At 28.2% G+C, this 19,319-nt stretch overlaps 1 protein-coding gene and 1 long non-coding RNA gene across 4 annotated transcripts in view; one reads left to right on the top strand and one right to left on the bottom strand.

Annotated features, from left to right (window-relative positions):
- Tk (tachykinin) overlaps positions 1-19,319 on the top strand; it is a 57,469-nt gene that overhangs the window by 9,341 nt on the left and 28,809 nt on the right. The gene's annotated exons all lie outside the window — the stretch shown is intronic.
- On the bottom strand, positions 451-9,521 carry LOC145970765 (uncharacterized). Of its 2 annotated transcripts, XR_014438602.1 has the most exons (4): positions 9,075-9,521; positions 8,927-9,009; positions 8,623-8,848; positions 451-678 (listed from the first exon to the last, which is right to left on the bottom strand). It is a non-coding gene; the product is annotated as an uncharacterized LOC145970765 (long non-coding RNA). The 2 variants fall into 2 exon arrangements; XR_014438600.1 differs by lacking the exon at positions 451-678 and having other exon boundaries at positions 8,045-8,848.

Below are 19,319 nucleotides of genomic sequence, written 5' to 3'. Positions count from 1 at the left end.
CGCGAATACATAATTATTTCAGATTAAAAGTACAAAGGATTAAAACTTTCTCGTTTTAAAAATTTTAATAGAAATCTTATTTTTTATACAATCTCAAATGGACTGTTCATAAAAAAATGAAAATTATTCATAAAAAATGAAAATACCTCATCCTCTAATCGCTCAGATATTTAGTTTAAAATTTCTTTTTTATTTTTTATTTAAGGTAATTTTTTTATTTAAGAAATGTCTCTAATCCAGTCCTAATTGGATTTATCATCATTTGTTATATGTATATTATGATATTCTTTTGACTTTCGAGAGTATTATTCAAGGAACATATATGAGATTTCTAGATCAGTATTTTAAAACATTGATTAAACAAGGATGCATATTTAAAGCTTTAATAAATTTTATTTTCAGCGAATTATATTTCCAAATATTACATAACGAGACTTGATTTTTATTTCTATTTCTCGTAAAATAACTTGAGAAATGACAGGATATCACGCGATACAAAAAGTTTGACGTTTAATCAAACGTATGAGAGAAACACAAAGAAAAAGTAGCGGTACACTTGTTGAGCCAGCCCGTTGAGCCAGCTCATACTCTGCATCGCGTACGTAACAAACTTGCGCAACAGTATTATCAACGTTATTACAATGTTACAGGAGAGACTTCTAACGACGAGATGTTCACCTGAAAGTGATAAATCCTTCAAATCTGCCTTACGTTAAGCTCTAACTATCAATTATTTTCAATTCATGCGTTCGCTTTCAATTCGTAATAAGTACATAGCCGCTTATTATTTTAGCTTATGAATTAATGAAATTTATTAAATGCTTATTGGTCAAACAAGAACAGAAATAGAACGAATTATAAATGGTCAGTTAGCCCGATTTTCATGCTATTATGCTTACCCCATTTATACATATGTATTCTATATAATACACTCTTAAGCACGTAAATCCTGTTATATATTACCCGCAATTGTGGAATGATTATTAATAACAAAGCACGCGTGAGATGTTTCGCATGTCACACATTTATTGCGAAATTACGCAGTTATAAAGCGTGCCATTTTCCAATTATACTACGATGCACCTGCTGCCTTATAATGAAAGTTGCACTGGACAAGATTTTAGAAATAGCGAATAATAGACAAATTTAGAAATTAATGTAGCGCGTGATATTTCATTCCGCGAATTAAAAGATTTTTCTTTAGTCGTTGTAAAAAGACAAACTATGAAAAATTAGCTAATCAGCTTTTTTTGTATAAGTCGAGTTCTAGATCTTTTTTTAGGTATCACAATGTGAAATACATGACAATTGCCGACGGGAATATAGATAGAGATTATTCCTCCGCTATGAGACAATTTAGAAAACATTAAAAATCTCGGTGGGATAGATACGATTGAGATATTTATATTCTTATGAGATACACAAACCCCTCGACAGATAAACATCTCGCAAATATGACGAAGGTAGATCCCCGGAGGATCCTCACGAAAACTTCATAAATCACTCTCCTGAGAAAGGGGAAAAGAGAAGTATGTTTTTCTTGGGAAAGATATGAGAGAATACAACATATTACATACGTATACGTTAGATTTCATGTATCGAATAACAATGATAGAACAAAAATGAAGGATTCGTAATACGTAGAAATGTAGACATTGCTTTTAATATATATGTAATAATAGTTACATCTAATACTCCGCTATTAATTGAAGAAAAAAAGAATATTTATTAATTACATTAATGTATTTAATTATATTTAATTAATTTATTTATATGAAAGTAAACGATGCAAAAATAGTTATCAACTTCACACACGTAATGTGAAAGATGACTTTCATTTCATTTCATTTCTTTCGTTAAGCAATATGTTCAGAGTTAATATACAGAATGGTCCGTAAGTACGTTCCGAAAATAAAAGAAATAATTGCTTACATGATTTTATGAAAAAAAATTTATATACACTTTTGTCATAAACAACTTAGTCTCAGATATATAAGGTGTTCAATGAAAAAATTTTTTGAAATCTTGAAAACGTGATTCCAATTATTTTTTATAGAAAAACCCGACTTCGATAATCATACGCCATTATACTAATATTAAAATTTAAAAAAATTTTAAATCGCTAAAAATTAACCACTACTAACATACAGTAAATTTTATTTGGAATTGTCTTCGAGATTTCAAAACAATATAATTTTTTATTGAACACTCTGTATCTCCGGAATTAATAATATGCTGTTTTTATGACAAAAATATATATAAATTTTTCTTCATAAAATCATCTAAGAAATTATGTTTTTAATTTTTGGAACGTACTTAAAGACCATCTTGTATTATTTTACTAGATATGTAATATCCCTTTCTTTCTCTTTCTCCTTCATAACTACGTTCTTATATCTACAATAAATGCGAAAAAGAAATAATTTTATGATACATCAGAGGTTATAATTTTGTGCATTTTAATAATTTGGAACATTATATTAAATGTTTTGGAATTAAATGAATTTTATATAGCAGTAATATATATAAATTTCGCAATTAAAGAATGCAAAGGAAGAAAAATGATTAAGATTTAATGAATTATATTTTCTTTATATACAAGAAACATAAAATTCATCTTCAATAATATTTGAATATTTTATATTAAAAATCTCTCTTTCTCTCTCTATCTTTATCTATTTTTGTTCTTTTTGGCATGATGCAAAATAATTATATAAAACTATTTACTTAAAATTAATTTAGTTTTATTCATAAAATATTATATCATAAGCAAAAAAATATTCATATTAAATGTGATGAAGTATTTATAAAACAAGCGATACACATATATGAAGGATGCGAATATAAATGCATCGCGAATAGCAGATTATTATTTTAAATATACTTTTTCGTTTTTTGTCGTTGTTACTGTAACCATTCTCAGGAAAGTACACTATTTGTGCGACGACTTTAACACCTCGATAAACAAAAGCGGAGGACGCATTATCGATTTCAAAGTTCTCGCGTATTTCGCGACACGCAACAACTTTCCACATTTACATCTTCGCGTTCAGGCGGTTGGATATAATCGCGCTCCTTTCTCTAGACAAACTCGACAAGCGCCGAGTTTTCGCTCGTCGAGATTCGCAACTTTAAGAAAGCCGACGCATTTCTCCGCTATGTCTACGAATGTGGTCGCATCGCGATGCAAGATATGCGCGACCGCAAGCACTTGTAATCCCAACACCGACAAACACGACGCTCATGTAACGGAAATGCCTCATTGATCTATTTTGCATGTGTCCTAGGGAGAGTACCATCGCAAGCGAGATGTATTGAATCCAATGCTCAAATTATCGCGCTCTCGTATTGCGTCCACCCGTTCATCACGCGATAACATTATCACTTTGTCACATGTTCTGCGATATGTGCTTCTCATTTGCATACACCAGTGCAAGATTGTTTGCGTGACTGTTGTATATTAATGAAGGGAACACGAAAAGAAAAAGGGGAAAAATTCTTGCTAACAATTCTTGTTAACATCGCCACACAAATCAAAGGTGGTTCTATATTAACCTGTGAATAATATTTATACTTTGACTGAAAGAAAGAGAGAAGTTAATATAAAAATTATTAATTTATTTAAAAATGTAATAAGATCTTAATAATTTATCATTACGAAAGAAAAATAAATTGATATAAAAACTATTATTTCTAATACGTTGTTTGCATAAAAATATATTCATGATAAAATTATTAACTGATTTTTAAAAAATTTTAAGAAAATTTAAGCTAGAATATTAATTGTATGAAAAAAATAATATTATGCATTTGTACACTTTTATTTTATACACTTAAACCTTTATATTTTACAGTTTGAAACTTAATATTGATATCTTAGGTATTATAGAAAAAATGACGATAAGATAAAAATAATAATGAGATAATTATAAAAATAATATCATATATCTTTGTTCATTGAAATATGTCTCAATTAGTATAATTAACTTGTTTGTATAATTGTGATTTAAAAATCTTATACAAACGATATGTATTTTAATAATCACATGTGATAATGTTGCGTTAACGTTTCGGACAGAAAGCTTGTTGAGCGTGAAAGATGGTAGTTCGCAAGACGAAACAGCAATGTCAGGGAGATTTCAACGCACCATATGATAAAGTATAAGCGGGGTTGTTATGACACATATGATGCCCAACATTTCTGGATTATAATAAATAAAGGAGTGAAAAAGACGAAAATAGATGATACGTATTCGCATCGTTTTATCTAAAAGATCTTGGAAGACAATTTCTCAAAGTGAGAAGATTTCATCGAATGAGAACCTGATGCAATAAAATATGTTCCAAAAAATGAGCAGCGATTGCCGTCAATCTTCGCCACTATAAATATTTCTTAATTGAAATAAAGTATTTTATATGTATATATATAAATTTTGAAGTTGATTAATGGTACAGATGATAATTCTTTGTAGAAAATGTCACATTTTAAAGAAGAACATACAGAGTATGTGTGTGTGAATCGTGTTACTACCTACTCAAGATCGCCTACGCAAATATTATACTATATTATGTGCACGTAACATAAAAAAATCATTGAAATGTTAACCTGAAAAGCAAAATTTTGCTTCTATTTCCAACCTCTTTTTTTCTTATTTAGAGTTTTAAAGTAAGAGTTTTCGGCAAAATTATAGATTAAATAGTTTTAATATAGTGATCTGAATGATTAAAGTATCAAAGGTTGAACAATCGAAATTACAAGAAAAATTTCGACTCGAATCAATAGCAATGTTTTAAAATGAACTATTTATAATGTATGTGTATTTTACATGTTTGAGTTTGATATACATACATATATGTCATTGCAAGATTATTGTATGAATTACATAAAAATTATTGCCGTCGTTCTTATTTTTAAAATGCACAATCCTGTGTACTGAGATAGATGAGCCGGATGTTAAGATGAGATAAGATGAGATCCTGATTGGAAGCTCGTTAGAAATTTACGTGGTAAATCGCGGATTACGAGGCTCGAGGTAAATACAATTTGGAGGCTCTTAAGCGGTAATCGTCCTAAGCAGACAAGTTTTCTCATTGCCAGCTAACCGGACGCTAATCCGGCAGTAATTGGATAGCACTCCGTTATTGCTTGAACTTAATCAGCTCCTAAGTATACAATTAAAAAAAAAAGAAATAAGACTTTTGTATTCATCGACTATAAAATGGCGCGCGACTTAAGTTAGCAGATACAAATTAAATTCAACTATGAAGATCTTGCAGACAGTTCAATAAATTATATCAATTGTAATAATGAATAATAATTATTATTAATTTGTTTTTATATCTTAATTTTAATATATCGATGATTATTGAGAAAATTACTTATATTTGAAATGATAATCTCATCTTTTTCGTTGGAGGATTTTAAAGAGTTAAATTTAAAATTTAATCAAAATGTATATCGAGAATTAAAACATCTCAATAAGTGAAAGCTATAGATATTCGTTATACTGTATATTGTTCGTGGCTTAAAAAAATATAAATATATAAATTTGGCATACACAATATAAGATCTGTAAGAAAAGAAGAATAATACAAGCATGAATTATAAATAGCAATAATTATTTTTAATTTTTATAAATGACAAACTTTTCTTACAACGTATATACATCACATAAAGAATGATCTATTTCACATTCTTTATATCTCAATCTAAATGAATAAAAATTTCTTTAAAAATCTTTTAAATTTTTGAATATTAAATAATCATTTAATACATATTTATCAATTGAAACACATTGTCATAATTTGAATTGCATTGAATTGAATTTATTTTTTTTACTTTTGTGCAATTTTGGATAAATGTATGTATAATATTTTCTTTCTTTATATTAAAAGCAATTTAAATTTCCCAGATCGGAATCGCGCAATCATCCATTTGAAAAGATCGAAAGAGCTACGAGGATGCAGTTCATGGAATTGCTTTGTAGTACTTAAGAGAGGCATTATAATTGTAAATTGCTCCCCGATTCTCAATCTGGTTCGTGAATTCACAAAGTTTTAAAGCAAATATGAAGCATTCTCTGTGAAAACCGCCACCCACGACGCACACAATTTACATCGTTTAGAAATATTATCATCAATTGTACGAGCTTTATATCCGCTACACTCGTGTTATTAAAATGAAATTGAAATCACGTACATAAAAGTAGGTGCGTAAAGAAATAATTATTAATTAAACAATTTTGCTTAATCGAAAAGTTGAAGTTTGATATAGAATCACGGTTATATAAAACAATTAGAGACATATGTTAATCTTTTTTAAAAATATATATGTGTGTATATGTATATAAATATGATATATAAATTTTCTTCAACGAGAGATAACAGTCGAATATTATACGATTCTTCCTATCATAAACGAGGCAAAAGAATAGTAGTTACTATATCGAATTAAATTACTGATTCTTGTGTAGCAACTTGTCATATATGTTAATCTATTCAGAATAATCCTTTTCTCATCCATAATTTATATGGGCATTTACAAAGCACACTACAAATCGAATATAAAATTAAACGCGATAGTATTGACATTTTGAAATATAACAGATAAAATATGATAAAAATTTATATTTCATATATATGTGTGTCTCGATTTATGATAATAATTTCAAATAATCTTAAATGTATCAAACAATTTGTTAGAAATTGAAATATAAAATTATAGAATTTATAGAATTTATAGAATAAAAATTTGTGTAATTCGTTCTAAAATATCTTAAGCTCCTTATTTTCAATGTAACAGATATCTCCTCCTCGATTATTAATAAAATTTGATATTTATTGAAAGAACAATTTCTTAGGAATATCACAAACCAATTCTTCAGAAAATTATTTTACAGCAACAGGCACAGAAACGACAAGATTATACTTTTTCAAGTTTAATCCGATTGATATTGACGCGCAATCGGACGCATGTATCCCCCGAGAACTGTTCTGTAGATTTATGTAACGTTGAGGGAAATGAATATTCTATAGAATCACGTATATGAAAACATATATAAATATGTGACACAAGAGAGAACGGATAGGAATTGAAGCGCAGATAAATAGACTGGAATATTGACTGAAAAAAAACTACATTGTTTTTCTAATGCACATTCTTATTTTTGACTTTTAAACTTTCGCTTCTTTCATCTGCACGTGTATGGGAATAATAAGAAGAATATTATACATTTATATTTTTTGCTAGTCTCTGTACATATTATTACAATTTTCTAATAAATTTGGACATAATACTTGATTACATATAAAATTGTTACATTGCATATGCAACAGTAAGTATATAAGAAAGAAAGAATAATCTTTAAAAAACTAATGGTCAAGAAAAAATTTGATTTAATATTGCTTATATATGCCTTTATATTCTTTATTCTGCTTTTGCGATAGACGTGGTTAATTTATCTTTTACGTCTGATAAATCATATATACGAAATGTCAAAGCACCCAATAAATAAACATACTAGCAAGGGGAAAACTGCGAAAGGTTGCTAACGATAACATGTTTGACAAATTGCTGTTTCTAAAGAGCGATTATATATAAATTATTCTTGCTTTTTCTAAAAAATATTTGCGATATTAATATGTATACATGCATACATGCATATATTGATGTCAATATATATATATATATATATATATATATATATATATATATATATATATATATATATATATGTACGTATATGTATATATATATACACACACATATATATACATATACAGATATATATACATACATACATGTACATACATATATACATATGTAAATATGTGTGTATGTATGTATGTGTATGTATGTATATATATATATATATATATATATATATATATATATATATATTAACATCATATTATGAATACATATACATAATCATATATACACATAATCATAATATAATGTTAAAATATATATATATATATATATATATATATATATATATATTTAATAACATCATATTATGAAAATATATAATTTTAGCGTCAATTGTAATGTATTATACACAAATTATAATTTAAAAAAACAAAATATTCTTTCTTATTTCACATATATAGTTTTATAAATATTTTTTTATTACAGAAATATTGTTATATTAAATATATTTGTACAAATATATATTTAATGTAATGATATTTCCGCAATAAGAACATGACATTATAAATTAGTTTTCATTTTTAAATAAAATATGTCAATATACTGTTAATTAATTAATATGATTAATCTAATATTACAATTCAAGATATTTAAGACATTTCAGCTTATACAAAGTTAAAATATGAGATATTAATTTCGATAACACTTCGATTCTATACTATTTCGATTTTATGCTATAATGTAAGGCGATTGTAATGTAACTGTAATGCAATTTCCTTCTTTGTCAATTTATATCAAGGGACAGAAAAAAAATATATTTCTACGTGAATGAGTATGTAGACATTAGCACAATAAATAATAGATTGCTTGTCGATTAGAGAAAAGATGAGAACATGCAGGAGGAAACAGCAAAATACAATTCTCTATTATATTAGTTGGCGATAACAGTTCAAATTAAGATATGTACGTACATTTTACAATATTTCAGTTTTCGATCTTCTTCTATTATTATTAAAGATAACTGATAATCATCAAATCTCTCAAGTGTAAACATTAATTTCAGCATTCGTATAATTGGCTTGTATTTATACGCGTCCTCCTACTTCCAGTTTAAATTTATATCATATGTACAGATACTAGTAGATTCTCCGAATTATATTGTTGTTTTTACATCTGCTTTGTCATATATTAAATACACTGAAAAAATAACAAATTTAGGAATAGATATAATTGAAAATTATTTATTAGATAGACTATTATCTTTCTCTTATTTACCTTTCTGTCACGAAGAACTGTTAGTTAATCTTATTTTGTGACACGTCAGATATGAATATCTTATCGAAATTTTAAAACAATACCTATAATTAAAAATTATTCCTTAAAAATCACAAATTTTATGTCATTTTAATAAAAGCATACTTACATTTTTTAAATTTTATCAAAAAAGAGACATCTTCTGTGGTATTCTTCGAAATAAGCTTACGTATATCACAGATCGATTTCTGAGTAAGGATGCATCAATAATAAATGAATGAAAATTTCTACAAATTTGTACATTACGGCAAAATAAATAGGTACACAAATAGCATAATACAAGAAACTAGAACGATAACGTTGAACATTTTTGCCGAATTTATCCTTATCGTTAGCCATAACCTTATCGTTAGCCATAACCGAAAAATTCTGTTGGATGCTGTACGTTCGAAACGAAACTGACACAGTTGATTACAATTTCATATCAGGAGTGCTTCGAAAGGAGAAAAGAATTGTAAATAGTGTCTGTCTGTATCGAAACATTACCGCTCTCTTCTGATGCTCGCTTCAAAGCAAAATAAACAGTGCTTGAGGGCATGATATGACTCAAACCAAATACATGAGTAAAACAACGAAAGTCCTTGCGGCAATTGCTACCATATAGGAGCGTAAAGTGAAAATTGTATCGTGTAACTTTCGCATTTCACATCTTTGATGGTACATCTATTTTTGACTCGATAATTACAAATCGATTTTCAGAAGTTACAATAAACGTAATATTTATATGTATTACAGCGACGTTGCACTTTGGCTTTTAATAGATTTTTAAAATCCTACATTCTTTTAATGTTGCTTAATGCAAGCGGAGGTGTAAAAGGCAATGCTATTATAACGGTGGCATTAGGTCGCAGCTTTACTATCACGCAAGTCTTTCATAATTACTGAGTAGAGCTCTTCACGCCGCTTATCTCATACGTCGTTAAAGTCTGGCTACACTACTAATTATGTATGTGTGATGTGTGCGTCGAATCTCTGAAATAAATAGCTTTAGAATATATAACTAGCTAAGAATAGAAATAACTATTTTTGATAATTTTAGAATACAGATTACTGAATTTAATCTCAATATATAAATAAAAGCACTGTGCAATGTATGTTTAATTAATTTAAAAAATAGTAATTTGAAAAAATTAATACTAATAAATTACCAAACACACAAACAAAACAAATATTTTGTAACTGATCATTTGTGATATTGATTTGGAAAAAAAGCGTCGAATATTAGATCGATAGAATTCGCGCAGTTAAATTTCGCTTACTCGTTTCATTATTAAGCAATTATATATAATCTAAAAAAATTACATATTATTGGCAAGAGAATTAAATCCATAAAAATACATCATTCTTATTATCGATAAATAATTTTACATAACTCTAATGTGTCAATTAAGTATATTTAAACTGCATTATTTTTATGTCAAACAAAACTCTTTTACATTCGAAAAATGTTTAATTTAAAATACTCGAAATCTCTGTAATATAACACTCAAGTATTTATTAATATTCATTCAAACTTTATACACAATGCTTTAAGCTTAATTATCAAATTAACAAATATCGTATCACATAACGTTTTATCACGTCATTAATGTCATATATGTTACATTTTAAGTTGCTACAAAATATTCGATGAAATGTTAACTGCAATAACATGTAACAAAAATATGTGCTGAATAAAAAAATAATATTTTATTGAACTATTATTTTTAACGTTGTATCGGGGATACACGAGAAATAAATATATTTATTTTTGTGACTGAAAAAATTATTTTTTATTGTATATTACACAACGTAACACACTCGAATGAATATAACTTCCGTTGTTCTTTTCACACCTCTTTGCTCATATGCATTTCCATATGTATACGTAATTCGTGTATATAGTAACGCGTTAGCGAATGGAAAGGAATAGCATAGCGTACCGCGCCGTATCTCTCTCTAAAAGCTTACAGGCATTAAATAGCCTCCACCGGTGAACGAAGCATATATTTCTGTTCTCAGTGTTCCGTTGACACAACCTGACATTGACCAAGAATCCTTAGAACAAAAGACGAGAACAAAAGCGCGTAAAACTGATACTTTTCATTTTCGCGAAATGAACTTTATGAATGATGAATGGTACGTTACATTTAAAAGACTCGTATTTTAGATCGTCATCGTTGACTTTGTAGTTTAAAAAAATATAAGTTAAGCTTCTCAACTAACAAGTTATTTAAGCTTCTCTATGCTTGCTCTCTTGAAAATTTAATGTTAACTCACAATAGGGAACGAATGAATGATTTTAACATAAATTAACTCAAAGCATAATTTACTCGCATTATTGGAATATCGTATTTATTTTGCAATTTTTAACTTGCAGATCTTTTATAGTCATAAGTGGCAATGAAAAAGATACATATTTCTGTCTTTGCTAAACTGAAGAAAATATAAGCTTCATTATTCATATAAATTATATATATATATATATATATATATATATATATATATATAGCAAACCTTTTAATTAATTACCAAGACACCGACGTGGACTTGGAAAATGTAATCCTCTTAAAACAGATGACTTTAAAGAGATATCTTCTTCGAGCAACATATATTTTGAATCTTTTGAAATTATGGAAATGAATGCGATCGCACAAATAAAATAATTACGGAATCTTTTTTCCGAGAAAATGGTTGCATTTTAACTCCACGCATCTCTAATGTATCTCTAAAAGTTCGCCTCTTTCGCGCACTAGATAGTATTAATAACACAGGCCCACAAAAAAAAAAAAGTGTCTGACCTCGGCATGCAAAGCATGTTTTCTTACGTATTTTTTTGCGCTGAATTTAAATCTGAAGTCAAAATGGGGGGTTCTCCGGGCCGATTTTGAGTAAATAGCTGTTTAAAGTAAAAAAATTCTGAAAATTAGTTTTAAACACCTAATCTATCATTTTTAAATAAACAATGTACCAAGACCATTTGAGTCTTATTACCCAGAAGACAAAAGGCCCACAGAGCGAGCATTTTGACCCAATAACTCAAAAAACCATAAACCCCAGCCAGGTCAGAGGCCTCAGTTCAAATCTAAACAGGCTATATAACACAATCATCATCAGATCTTACATAGAATAAGAGCCTCAGTTTAAATTTGAGCTGACTATAATTACATAACTCCTAAGCCCCAGGCACACCGGAAGCCTGAGCTAAGTGTCAAGCACGGATCCAGGGGGAAAGGGGGGCAATGAGGGTGATCGCCCCCCCCCCCCAAGGCTCCTGGATGTATCATGAAAATGAAACTTTTTGTGTTAGTTGAGACCTTTTTTTTTAGCTTGAAGACCCTTTTCATACCAATAACATATGATACGCCCCCTCCCACCCAAGGCAGGTGTCTGGATCCATCCTTGCTAAGTGTGCTATAATCACATAACCTCCAAACCTCTGACAGGTGGAAAGTCTATGCTCTTAAAAATATTGTATTCAATTTTTTGCTCAAATTTAAACTGAGGCTCTCATTCTATGTAAGATCTGATGATGATTGTGTTATACAGGGTGACCCATTTTAACTTAGGCAGCCAAATAACTCGAAAAATAAGCAAGATAGAGAAAAATGTTTTAGACAAAAGTTGTATGGTTTCGAGGGGGCCATAAGATGGTATCATTGGTTTGACCTTGAAGAGTCATTTGAAGGTCACGTGAAGGTCACTTCAATTTTTTTAAATGGAACATCCTATATATTTTTGTACATTCTTGTAGCTCATCTCGAGAGCTTTCCAAAACACTATAATTAAGTACATTTTCGTTAAGTACTTTTTGAGTTATGAGGCTTGAAATAATTTCTTAATTTTACATAAACCGTAAAATATCTTGTAAAATATTCATTTTTCGATTACCTTACCTTAATAGTTTTATGTACAAAATAATGAGAGGAATCAATTGGTGTAAAGAAAACACATAGTTGTTTCGAAGAAAAAATATGTAATTTGCAATTAACAATTCCATATTTTTTCTTAAAAACAACTATGTGTTTTCTTTACACCAATTGATTCCTCTCATTATTTTGTACATAAAAGTATTAAGGTAAGATAATCGAAAAATGAATATTTTACAAGATATTTTACGGTTTATGTAAAATTAAGAAATTATTTCAAGCATCATAACTCAAAAAGTACTTAACGGAAAGGTACTTAATTATAGTGTTTTGGAAAGCTCTCGAAATAAGCTACAAGAATGTACAAAAATATATAGGGTATTCCATTTAAAAAAATTGAAGTGACCTTCACGTGACCTTCAAATGACTCTTCAAGGTCAAACCAATGATACCATCTTATGGCCCCCTCGAAACCATACAACTTTTGTCTAAAACATTTTTCTCTATCTTGCTTATTTTTCGAGTTATTTGGCTGCCTAAGTTAAAATGGGTCACCCTGTATAGCCTGTTTAGATTTGAACTGAGGCCTCTGACCTGGCTGGGGTTTATGGTTTTTTGAGTTATTTGGTCAAAATGCTCGCTCTGTGGGCCTTTTGTCTTCTGGGTAATAAGACTCAAATGGTCTTGGTACATTGTTTATTTAAAAATGATAGATTAGGTGTTTAAAACTAATTTTCAGAATTTTTTTACTTTAAACAGCTATTTACTCAAAATCGGCCCGGAGAACCCCCCATTTTGACTTCAGATTTGGATTCAGCGCAAAAAAATACGTAAGAAAACATGCTTTGCATGCCGAGGTCAGACACTTTTTTTTTTGTGGGCCTGTGTAATTAAATAATAATAAATATATTCATGGAGGTTTAATTTAATTTTCTTTAGATAATATTGCTATTATAACATTGATATTTAAATCGTAATTAATTACTTGTATTAAATGTAGTAAAATATATATATACAAGAATCATAGAATCTCTATTTATAATTCATATCTAGCCGCTTAATTTTGTTATTTGCTCCATATGAAAAGCTCATTTGGTATTATCTCGAGCTCGAGAATCAGGTTTTTGAATTTATGAACGAAATATGAGCAGCTTTACCTTTAATAAAATTCTAGCCAAAGATTAGACAGAAGACGAAAAAACGAGATTTAATATTAATTAATAAAAAACGAGATTCACTTAACTGTGCTATTAATTCCACTCGTTAAGCAATTTTATGTTTTGAGATTAATGAGACATTTTGGAACATTTCACTTTGAACACAGCTTTGTTTAATATTGACCTCGTTCAGACCTTCCGGTCTCTCTCTCACGTACCACGTTATTCTTCAGATGAAAAGTTACGACGTGCATTTTACGATGCACATTATATAAGGACCAAAGGCATCCGCACGTACGTTTTTCTTCCAAAGGGCGAAGGGAACGAGAGAGAGGTCGTATTTTTTTCTCAAATTACGCATTACAACTTGCTGGACGATATTTTCATACATCGTCCACGATGCTGCTCACGTTACTTTCCGGCTGCTTGCTATGCGTTACTTTACATTCTCGATTTGAGGACGTCAGTTCTAATGTTTCCCAGCAAATTGCAGTGAATTTAACGTCACAATTTAATCTTGAGTTGTGAAATTGCGCGAGCCGGTAAATTATAATCGGGCGGTTATGAGACGGCTATGTCGAGTTTGCACGTGCGTGGCTTCCCATAGGCACCTTCCGAGTATGCGACAAGTGACTCCTAATGAAATCCTCGGTGGTTGACGGATGTGCTCGCCGATTAAAGTGATTATAGCGTTTGCTGACGAACTATATACATTGAGAGCAATTATCATTGCCGCGCACACACTGTGTATCGCGCATATACGCGGCTGAAACTTTCTCAGGAAGTGTGTGCACATCTCTCGGCAATACCGTCGTGCCGTTTTTGCTACGTTACCTTCCGCTAAAATTCGCGCGAGTTTGTGTTTGTTCTGGGATCCATTAGATAATCATACGCTTTTCCCTGAAAATTAACGTGCGTTTCGAAAGCTCCGAGACAAAGAGAATTGATATGTTGTCGGTTTAAAGTGCCGCCCACCATACGCAAAATGATCACTACGGCTAACAAGCTAACAATCCAAGAGTTAATTCGCACGAATCAATGTTGGTGGATATATACGCATTCATTCTAATTTCGGTACAAATTCAAATACGCCAGTCCTTTTTATAGAACAAGAAAATGAAGATATATAGTGTGGCATTTTTATTATTTTATAAACGTGAGCGGGTTGTGTGCTATAGAAAAATTGCGTTGGTGGCAATATTTGTTATGTATATCAAAATTTAGCGAGAAAACGCGTTTTCTCATCGGGTCATATCTTTCATACAGCATCTAAATGTGACTGAGTAAAGAAGTGTATATGAAAGTGTACTTGAAATTGCTTCGATTATCACCTCTTTCGTGTTTGAAGTAATTATTGAAGCCATGTATCTCACGAGATATCTTGTATATAAAAATAAGAATAGCCTATAGATAACATCTCTACATGTAAATATAATAGATTAACATGTGCGTTCCATTTGAAATATAGAAGCACTTTCACTCAACTTAAGCGTAAATAATTACACGTCAGAGATTTATTACAAAAGTAGAATACTTTTACATTCAAGGGAGAGATTATTCCTTATAATTCACAAGCAAAGGTTGTTTCTGCTGATTACGATGACGCATGAGATACATTCTAGCATATCGTAATAAAATGACGTCGGATATATATTGTTCACATAATCAGTGAGAAGGAAGGATTAAGGGTGTCTCACATGTAAAAAAAAACGGACAAAAATAAGACACTTAATATAGGAAATCATTCACAATGTCTAAATATGTGACTCAATTGCAAAATTGTCTCCACGAGTACATTTTTCAGATATATAGTTTTATAATTAAATGCAAATGAAAAGAAAAAGCGATTGAAAAAGCATTAAAAATTACATTAAAATATTATATAAATTAATTATTATATAACTTTTATTAAAAATATGATATTTGATCATATGATATTTATCATATGATATATATATTAACTTTTATTAATAATATGATATTTGATATGATTATGATCATTAAAAATATCAATATAAGACACTTCATTATTCGACATCGAATATATGAATCGTTGCAAGCACAACTGCAATATATAAATCATCTGTATCATAAATACTATTATATTTTGTCCAAATATAATAATTATATATTAAATATATAATAGTAATATATTATATCAAAATATGTATTATATCAAATGATATCTCTTTTAATGCTTCTTTTAATCCACTTTCAAATTGACTCATAAATTCAATGCCACATTGTTGTTTTGATGTCGAAAAAGAAAAGATATCGTTAGAAATAATATCGTGTAATTATTGCTGGAGGATTACTGAGAGAGTTACTTCCGAGTGATTTTTCTAACGTCGCTTTAAAGCTTTCCGCGCTATTTCATAATGACTGGAAGTAAAAAATTATATCCTTCGTGTGAATAGTTGGAAGAATAGCACACTTATTTTTTTCTTAAATACTTATAATTTATAATAATTTTGCATTTTTAAGAAAAGATATAATTATCATCAAGAATTATTTTTAAAATAAAATAAATAGAAATTATAATATAATATTTTAGCTGAATACATTTTTATAAAATATTTTTTATTATTATATATTTTTTAAAGATATGAAGAATTTTCGCTTTAAAAATATATTTATTATTTCTCTAGAATATTTGAAAATCACTGTCTCCTGAAACGTGTCTTCATTATGTAAATGCACAATTGTACGGTACGATGTGTTGCGAAGAACACGTTTCCTGCGTTTAATGATTTTTTTATCGCTACTTTAGAAGCCCCTCGAGCACTTTCTTTTTCCCGGAAGGTAATGCTGAAATGAAATACTGCTGTGAAGTTGGGAAGAAGAAACGAAACAGAGTGCGATTTTAATCCGTATTCTTAAGAATGACTTTAAAGATGGTTTTACAGATGTCATACGATATCATATATCCAATGGATTACTTACCAATTTAATCTAATTCGCGAAGTCGAAGTTATTTCCTAAATTCATTTATTATCAGAATTATGATAAATCGTTCAAACTAAGAAAGTGATATTAATCATTTAAATATTAGATAAGTAGATGAAGAATAATAGAGTGATTATCACATTGTAAAAATTAAACTCTAGTCTGAAATTAAATCAGTCTATCAATCATCATTTGCATTTATATCATAAATTCACATACTAATAGCATTCTGAATATTAAATATTATTGTCATATTGCAGCGAAGAGTGAGTAAGCATGTTTTATCATGTCAATGTATTCATAAAAGTGTATTATGAGATAAACAACGTTTCTTAGTAGAGTACTCGCAAAAAACATATATTACAAAAAAATTATATAACATTGTTATATGGCTATCTGTATATTAAACTGCAGTTTAATTTCCTGAAGCCAAGAAGGATTTAATTAAATACGTAATATAATCAATAAACATATAATTTCCATAATAGGTCAATTAATGCATTAATTTTCATGAATTAATCATCCTACTTTCAAAAAAGAAACATTAAAAGATTTAATTTTATCTTTAACTTAATTTGCTTTTCAAAAAGATGCTATAGAATTTTGGTGACATCATAGTGCTTATATTCATAAAGGAGAACATTTATATATTCATGATATATTACGATAGAGCTAAAGAAGTAATATTAAATTAAGAACATATATATAATAAATAATGAAATTTATATTATAGTATTTTCAATGATTGATAAATAAAAAAGATCAAATAATTGTACTGTACACACACATATATATAATGGTGCAAATGTATTATACATAGATACGTATCAGAAAAATTAGACTGTGATTAGGGGAGATATAATATTACAAATCCACGAGCAGTAATCATTATGAATGAAATCGTATAACGACCCTTACTGTAGCAATGGGAAAATTTATTTAAGCTTGAGCACCCTCTTTTCGGTAGGTCGTAATATCTTTATTGTCTGGAGTTGCTGTTCACATTTCTCGTGTTTCTCTAATTCGATGTTATCGTTACATCGCACGTCTCTCTTCACGCAAGTTGGTGATTACAATTGAGTTGAGATAAAATTATAATAATCATACGAAGCGTGAACTTAAAAATTAAATTATAGATATATAAATATTATATATAAAACACCGTTTATATAATATTAAATTACTCTTTATAATCATCCAATTAAAATCTGAAGTTAATTATTTTAAAAAGAAATAATTATAATATTTATTTTTCTTTTTCGACTATATTTACCGAAAATATTGATAGAATATTTCAAGATTGGTGACCATATATATATATATATATATATATATATATATATATATATATATATATATGGCTATATTTACCGAAAATATTGATAGAATATTTCAAGATTGGTGACCATATATATATATATATATATATATATATATATATATATATATATATATATATATGGTCACCAATCTTGAAATATTCTATCAATATTTTCGGTAAATATAGTCGAAAAAGAAAAATAAATATTATAATTATTTCTTTTTAAAATAATTAACTTCAGATTTTAATTGGATGATTATAAAGAGTAATTTAATATTATATAAACGGTGTTTTATATATAATATTTATATATCTATAATTTAATTTTTAAGTTCACGCTTCGTATGATTATTATAATTTTATCTCACAACTCAATTGTAATCACCAACTTATATATATATATATATATATATATATATATATATATATATATAAAGTTTAGAGAAAAAGAGTGAAAAATATAAAATTTATTACACACAATTCAAGAAAAATGTTAAAAAAGACATATTTTTTTAAGAAATTTTCAAAATATTTTATAAAATATTAAAATATATAAAAAAAGTTTTGTTTGATTGTAAATAAGTTGTGAAAGCATTAATAAATGTGTTTATCATTCGAGATTGATAAAGTACAATGTGATTTGAAATTATAGCTCTTTGAAATCATAGATTCTTGTGGACATGTCATCATTTATAGCAGATATCTGAATATCACCGAAGTGCAAATGTCATAATGCGGCTTAAATAGAATCCGTTATTCGATATCGTAATAGTAGACTTTCTCTTTACTTTATAATACTAAATTTAGAACTAATTAATCGTATTTAAAGATATTCTCATGTTTAAATATAAATTTGAAAAATATTTATACTCTTCTGTGTGTATTATATTTTTATCAACTCAAACGCTATAGCATTATTATTTCTTTATATATTTTTGTATGAGATTTTATACTTTATTACAAACAAACAATTGATTTTTAAACAGATTATGCATATGTTTTATTTAATATAAAATAAAACTGATAAAGAAATGATTTTAAACAGCTAGCAACTAATGAGAAAATTATTTATTAAGCATATA

The sequence above is a fragment of the Camponotus vicinus genome, unplaced genomic scaffold (assembly GCF_025532165.1).
Source record: "Camponotus vicinus isolate PSW18456_S1 unplaced genomic scaffold, iyCamVici1.0 SCAF_1, whole genome shotgun sequence".
NCBI classification, from domain to species: domain Eukaryota; kingdom Metazoa; phylum Arthropoda; class Insecta; order Hymenoptera; family Formicidae; genus Camponotus; species Camponotus vicinus.
The sequence above is the reverse complement of the archived record's forward strand: the minus strand, read 5'-3'. Positions and strand labels throughout refer to the sequence as shown.